Source organism: Callithrix jacchus, chromosome 18 (genome assembly GCF_049354715.1).
Source record: "Callithrix jacchus isolate 240 chromosome 18, calJac240_pri, whole genome shotgun sequence".
Taxonomy (NCBI): domain Eukaryota; kingdom Metazoa; phylum Chordata; class Mammalia; order Primates; family Cebidae; genus Callithrix; species Callithrix jacchus.
In genome coordinates this window covers 15989059-15995058 of record NC_133519.1, presented here as the reverse complement: position 1 = coordinate 15995058, position 6000 = coordinate 15989059, and the positions used below count along the sequence as shown (strand labels likewise).

Here is a 6000-nt window from a genome sequence, read left to right as displayed (position 1 = left end):
TTAAACAGGAATACACATTCTCCTGGCACAGTAGTCCACATATGCTAATTCTCTTTCTCTTCTGGTATTTTAAGCATCTAACATTCATTTCAATATTTCTTTTTTTTTTTTTTTTGAGACAGAGTTTTGCTCGTCATCCAGGCTGGAGTGCAATGGCCCAATTTGCTCAGATTACAGGCGTGAGCCACCGTGCCCAGCCTTATTTCAGTATTTCTGTGATTTGCTTTGCACTTGCCTATGATGCTTTATGTAAATGAAATAGTAGACAGTCCCTTGCTCTCAAAAAAAAGTTGTTGCTAGTGTAATACATTTGCATGCATGAAGCAACTAAAGAAAGATCAGTCAACCCAAATAGGCTCCATGAAAGTGTGTGGACTTGGTTAGGAAAATAGACAATGAGATAATGAAGGCTGCTTTCCTGTTTACCTTAAAGAAACAAAACACATAGGTTCAAGCTTATAATCCCAGCACTTTGGGAGGCAGAGGTGGGCAGATCACAGGTTCAGAGTTTAAGACCAGTCTGGCCAATATGATGAAACATCGTTTCTACTAAAAATACAAAATTAGTCAGGCCTGGTGGCGGGCCCTGTAATCCCAGCTACTCAGGAGGCTGGAGTGCAATGCTGTGATCTCAGCTCACTGCAACCTCCGCCTTCCGTGTTCAAGTGATTCTCCTGCCTCAGCCTCCTGAGTAGCTGAGATTACAGGGCCCGCCACCACACCTGACTAATTTTTGTATTTTTAGTAGAGTTCATGTTTCACCATGTTGGCCAGGCTGGTCTCAAACTCCTGACCTCAGCTGATCTGCCCTCCTTGGCCTCCCAAAGTGCTGGGATTGCAGGTGTGAGCCACCTCATCTGGCCTGGCATGCTTTTGACAGCAATCTAGAACAGTGAATTTCTGAATTATTTCCTTGATCTCTGGGAGTCCACAAATGTGAAGGAAAGGGAAACCCAAGCAGATCCTTCCCACAATTTACTCTACTTTACCCAAGTAGATCCTTTGGGTAAAGGTAAAAACTACTAGATCAAATTAACTTTGGAATTATCTGTGGATTTTAATACTCCGTATTTCTGCTGCATTCAGTTATCAAATATCAGTCAAGTGTTTTGAGAAACATATTCAGTAGCCACAGAAACCTGACAGGCCTGTTTTTGCTTTGTTTTATTAACAACTTGGAGAGAGAGAACACAAACTACCAGTTACAACCACACACCTTATCGACATCAACAGAACTGTAAATGACAACACCGCAATTCTCTGCACTTTGCCCATGCCTAGGAGCTAATTCCACTTTACATATATTATCTTCTTATTTCACACACCAACCCTGGAGGCGTGTTTGGAGTTGCCTAATTTGTATGTATACTTTTTGATAAGGAACTAAGAAAAATAACTTGGTGAAGGATGACGAGGGAAACTGAGTCCAGAACTGAATGAAAAGCACATGGTTTCTTCATCGTCCATCATCAGGCCGTCTAACGAGGCTGAAGAAGTACCATCCACGAGGAGCGTCAAAGGCAAACATCATCGCACAGGGGCAGGGGTGTGAAAATCGACAAATCTGAGCCGAGTTAACAACAACAAAAAGCGGACCACTACGCCGATCTTCCTCCGGTCCCATGCTGGCAGCTCAGCGCCCGGGAGGAATCCCCCAGGGAGGCGCACCCGTCCTGCTGACCTCACTCCCTACCTCCGGGAAGTTCGGAGTCCCGCTCCTTTCTCACAGCGGTACAACCCCGCGCCGGTCCATTCCCTCACCGTGAGTCGGGGACTAGTTCTCCTGACAGGGCGACCGGCACACACCGCCTGGGGCCGGCTCCGAGGCGCCAGTCCTGCGACTGCGAGGAAGGCTTGAGTCGTCCGGCAGGAAACGACTCAACGCGCAGCCGCCGCGGCCTCCAACCGCCGGCCGGCAGAGGGGCGCTAGGCAGCCCTTGACCGGCTAGCCGCGGTCCCGAGGGGAGGAGCGGGAGGCGACCCGTACCGCCGCGGCGGCGAGTCAAGGGAGGTAGGTTGTCTTGGGGCTCGGCCCGCCACCCTGGCAATTCCAGTCAAACTGCAGGCCCGAGCCGCTCTGCCTGTCCCTCCCTCTCCTGCCCCTGCAGCTGACAGGAATGGAACAGTCTCGCGGGGGGGATTGTGGGAGGCTCACGCGCGAGGGGTGGACGGTGGGGGGGCCTGGCGGCGGCGGCGGCGGCAGCAGTGGCGGCGGTTGGTGGCCGTGGGGGCGGGGAAGGGGGGGAGGAGAGAAGAGGAGGTGGAGGAGGAGGAGGAGGCTTGGGCTCGCGCCGCTGAAGGTACGCGTGAGGGCCTGCGCCGGAGCCGGCTTGACAGGGCCTGAGGGGGAGCTGGGGGCCGCGCGAGGAGGTGTCCCTGGGTGGGCGCGTACGGGCTGGCTGGCGCGCGGGGCGGCCGAAGGTGGTGCTTGGTGGGAGCAGCCAGCGACGAGCCGGGAGACACCCGTACGCGTGCGGGCAGGCGTGCGCGCTGCGCGGCCAGAGTCGGGCGGAGTGGGGGCCGGTGGGGAAGAACGCAAGGAGGGAGGAGTGGGAGGTGGGGGGGCGCGAGGCGCCCTTCGCTCCCTCCCTCCGGAGGAGCTGCCGCCGCCGCTGCCGCCGCTCTGCTGCCGCCGCCGCCGCCGCCGCTCCCGCCGCCATTTTGGGTTCGCTTTGCGGAGGGGGAGACGATCCCAGTCTCGGCTGCGGGACCCGCCTCCCCTCAGTTTGCCCCCCTTAGCCCTCCACCTTTCCCTTCTCCTCTCTCGCATTTCCGCCAGTCCGCTCACCCGCCGGCCGCCTCCTGACAAGCGGGAGGAATCCGCCGTGAACCCAGGAGCCTGGCGGCCACCCCCCTTCCCCACTTCCCTGCACTCTCATCGCTCTCGGCCTGGGCCTCCGACACGGTGAGTAGAACGGTTTGGGCAGGCCTCGGGGCCTAAGCACTCTCTCAGCGATGGAATCCTGGGCTTCCTGGGAGCCACTGTCATCTCCCGGACCTGGACCTCCGGGAGAGCAGTGGTGAAGATGGGGGAAGGGAGAGCAGGGAGGGGGTTCCTGAGCCTACCGGGAAGTCCCTCCAGGCGGGGTGAAGGGGTGTCCCTGACGGGCGGACTCGCGGCTCCGGGGAGGGGGCTGGAAAGTAAGCGAGTGGAGGCGGAGTCGCTGTGCCCCTGACGGGTTAGTTTGTGTTTGTAGGCATGATCGGAGCCTCCCCCATAGTCCAGTTTGTGTGTGTTTGATTAAAGGATAAGCGTGTTGGAGGACACGATCTTGAGAGGGGAGTTGACCTGTACGACAAGGTCTGTGGTGTCCCTGCCGCGTTGAACGGTACGTAGGAACGACGGGATGATCTCAGTGTTGCGAGCTTAATAAATGTCGCTGGTTAGTTTGTACATGGAAAGAGATGTTTTTGATCTAGAAGACAGATGGTCTGTTGGTGTGTAGCGGCTGTGTTTGAGTGTGTGTGCGAGGATGGAAAGTGTTTCCGGAAGAGTGCCTTTATTTGTGTAAGTGTAATGGCGTTCCCCTATAAGTGAGCTTATTTCTTGAATAAATGTTGGGAGATTCCTTGCAGGTTGATATGTGTGTGTATTTTAGGGATTGGGAGCCCTTAGTTACTTGTTGGGAAAGAGCGGTAATGGCATGTTCTATACAGCATGTGTCTGTGGGGTGAGGGAGGGGAGAAACTTGCCATAGCCAGTTGTGGGCTTAAGAATAGTTTGTGTCTTTGGTTTGAGTGAATCGTGTAAATGTGAAGGCCCAAAATATCTTTAATAGAATAATTGCTACAAAGCTGTAAAGAATCGGTGGCCTTATTTGTTGTCCCGGGTTTACAGTAATAGTTTACAGTAATAGGTTATAGTACAGTTAGAAAGCTCTTTCAGTTATTTTGTATGACTAAATCTCTGTGAAGATGGTAGGATAGATGCTTTCTTCCATTTTACAAAATAGGAAATTTAGGCATTAGGAAAGGACTTCTCCAAGGCCACATGTTAAATTGGTGACAGAGTTGGGACTGTAACTGCTATATTTTGACTTCTACTGCAAATCTGAGTATTGGAAAGATAGGAACACATATGACTGGTTAGATTGTATTTGAAGGAGACCGATTGTGTCAGATATGGATGTGAAACGTAGACTTCCTTGCCCAGTCTGACCTGTGTGAAATGCATATCCACGGCTATTTCATTTTGTGTTTATGGAGAAAGCAGAGGATTTCTGACACTTGAGCTTGTATGTTTGAGGGAGAGAAGGCTTTCACACCTTAACTTGTAGGAGAGCAGCTGCATGGGTGCTGAGAGCTTAACTTGAAATCTGTGGGAGGAAGGATCCTTTTTCATTCATTCAACAAATATTTGTTGACTGCCTATTCAATAAATGGTCCATGCTTTGAGGTGATGAGGATAATCAAGGTGTCTCTGTATGTAGCCTGGGTGCAAATGTGAGGGGAGCTGTTTTGACAGTGGTGAGTATTAAGTTGAGTGAAGCAATGTGGAATTAAAATCAGAAAACTCTTTTGGGGATCTGGGAATTGTTGATAGGTGTGCCTGTGGATGTTGAAACTTTTTGGCTGGGCTGAAGGAATTGAAAGACTGATACATAGTAACAATTCCATCTATGAATATGAGGGAAGAATGCATGAACTAAGCCAACCTAACTGTATTCTTCTGGAAAATGGGGTATTTCTTGATAGGCTAGATTAGTGGTTCCTAAAGTTTTTTGCGGAGTCACTTAACGCTTCTGAGAATCTGATTGATGAAAGACACTGGACCCTCAAGTTAGAAGATGAGCATAAGCATGATCATGTGATTTATGTATATGATTTTAGGGACTTAAACTGTGATGAAATACAGCCAATCTGTATTTAGGTCTCATTCGAAAGCCTTTCGTTTTCATTGTTCGGGGGTGAGGATGTTAGTATGAGTTTAAGGTGAAGGAGTCTATGATAATTGAACATGTTGACAGGAGAACTTTAGCATCCATATGTTTTCATTTATTCTTTTTATTGTCTGCAAACTTGTTTCTGCAGTGTTAGTAAGCTACTCTGAATTTGGTGATAGTGGAATATCATGTTGCACAAGTATCTATGGCTTTGTTTCTTTGTCAGTATCTTTTTGTTCCTAAACTCTGAGAAATGGGTTCATCTTTTTTTCAGTTTTGAACTGGGCCTGAAGTGGTTTGAAGCTTCTGTCTTGGAGTTTAGCTTAGTTATAACAAACGCTGAGTTAATCCTATGCAGGAGACCCAGAAAGGAATAATATATGGCCTCCGTCCCTGAAGAGATGCTAATTCTTTTTTTTTTGAGATGGAGTTTTCCTCTTGTTACCCAGGCTGGAGTGCAATGGTGTGATCTCGGCTCACCGCAACCTCCGCCTCCTGGGTTCAGGCAATTCTCCTGCCTCAGCCTCCTGAGTAGCTGGGATTACAGGCACGTGCCGCCAAGGCTAGCTAATTTTTTGCATTTTTAATAGAGGCGGAGTTTCACCATGTTGACCAGGATGGTCTCGATCTCTTGACCTCCTGATCCACCCGCTTCGGCCTCCCAAAGTGCTGGGATTACAGGCTTGAGCCACTGCACCAGGGGAGATGCTAATTCAATTGAATCTGAGTTGTTACATGGTGGTGGCTCTCAAAAGGACAAGGAAGAGGGAAACATATTCCTAGAAGTTGAAATTTTGTTACCCAATTGCAAAGAGTTGTTCCAGTACTTATTCCTTGAGTGAGCATGAAGTGTTTACACTCTATATGCAACTTTATACTTGAAAAAAATGTGTTTTGTATCATCTGGTGTTTTTGTATAAAGGAACTATTGATTTGAAAAGAAGGCCGGGCGCGGTGGCTCAAGCCTGTAATCCCAGCACTTTGGGAGGCCGAGGCGGGTGGATCATGAGGTCAAGAGATCGAGACCATCATGGTCAACATGGTGAAACCCCGCCTCTACTAAAAATACAGAAAATTAGCTGGGCATGGTGGCGTGTGCCTGTAATCCCAGCTACTC

The 6000-nt window shown here is 49.8% G+C and overlaps 1 protein-coding gene and 1 pseudogene across 12 annotated transcripts in view; one reads left to right on the top strand and one right to left on the bottom strand.

Annotated features, from left to right (window-relative positions):
• Positions 1-1149: 1149 nt before the first annotated feature.
• Positions 1150-2852, bottom strand: LOC118149181 (uncharacterized; annotated as a pseudogene). The gene has a single exon (XR_004736461.3). The product of XR_004736461.3 is annotated as an uncharacterized LOC118149181 (transcript).
• The window catches only part of ASH1L (ASH1 like histone lysine methyltransferase), a 229878-nt gene continuing 225851 nt past the window's right edge, over positions 1974-6000 (top strand). For 3 of the 11 annotated variants that reach the window (XM_035279532.3, XM_078355852.1, XM_035279533.3), the window contains exons 1-2: positions 2167-2300; positions 2780-2905. The gene's annotated coding sequence lies outside the window, so the exon portion shown is untranslated. Of the gene's footprint in view, positions 2012-2166; positions 2301-2779; positions 2906-3197; positions 3330-6000 lie in introns of those variants that run through there. The other 8 variants (XM_078355858.1, XM_078355853.1, XM_078355857.1 and 5 more) reach the window with 6 other exon arrangements.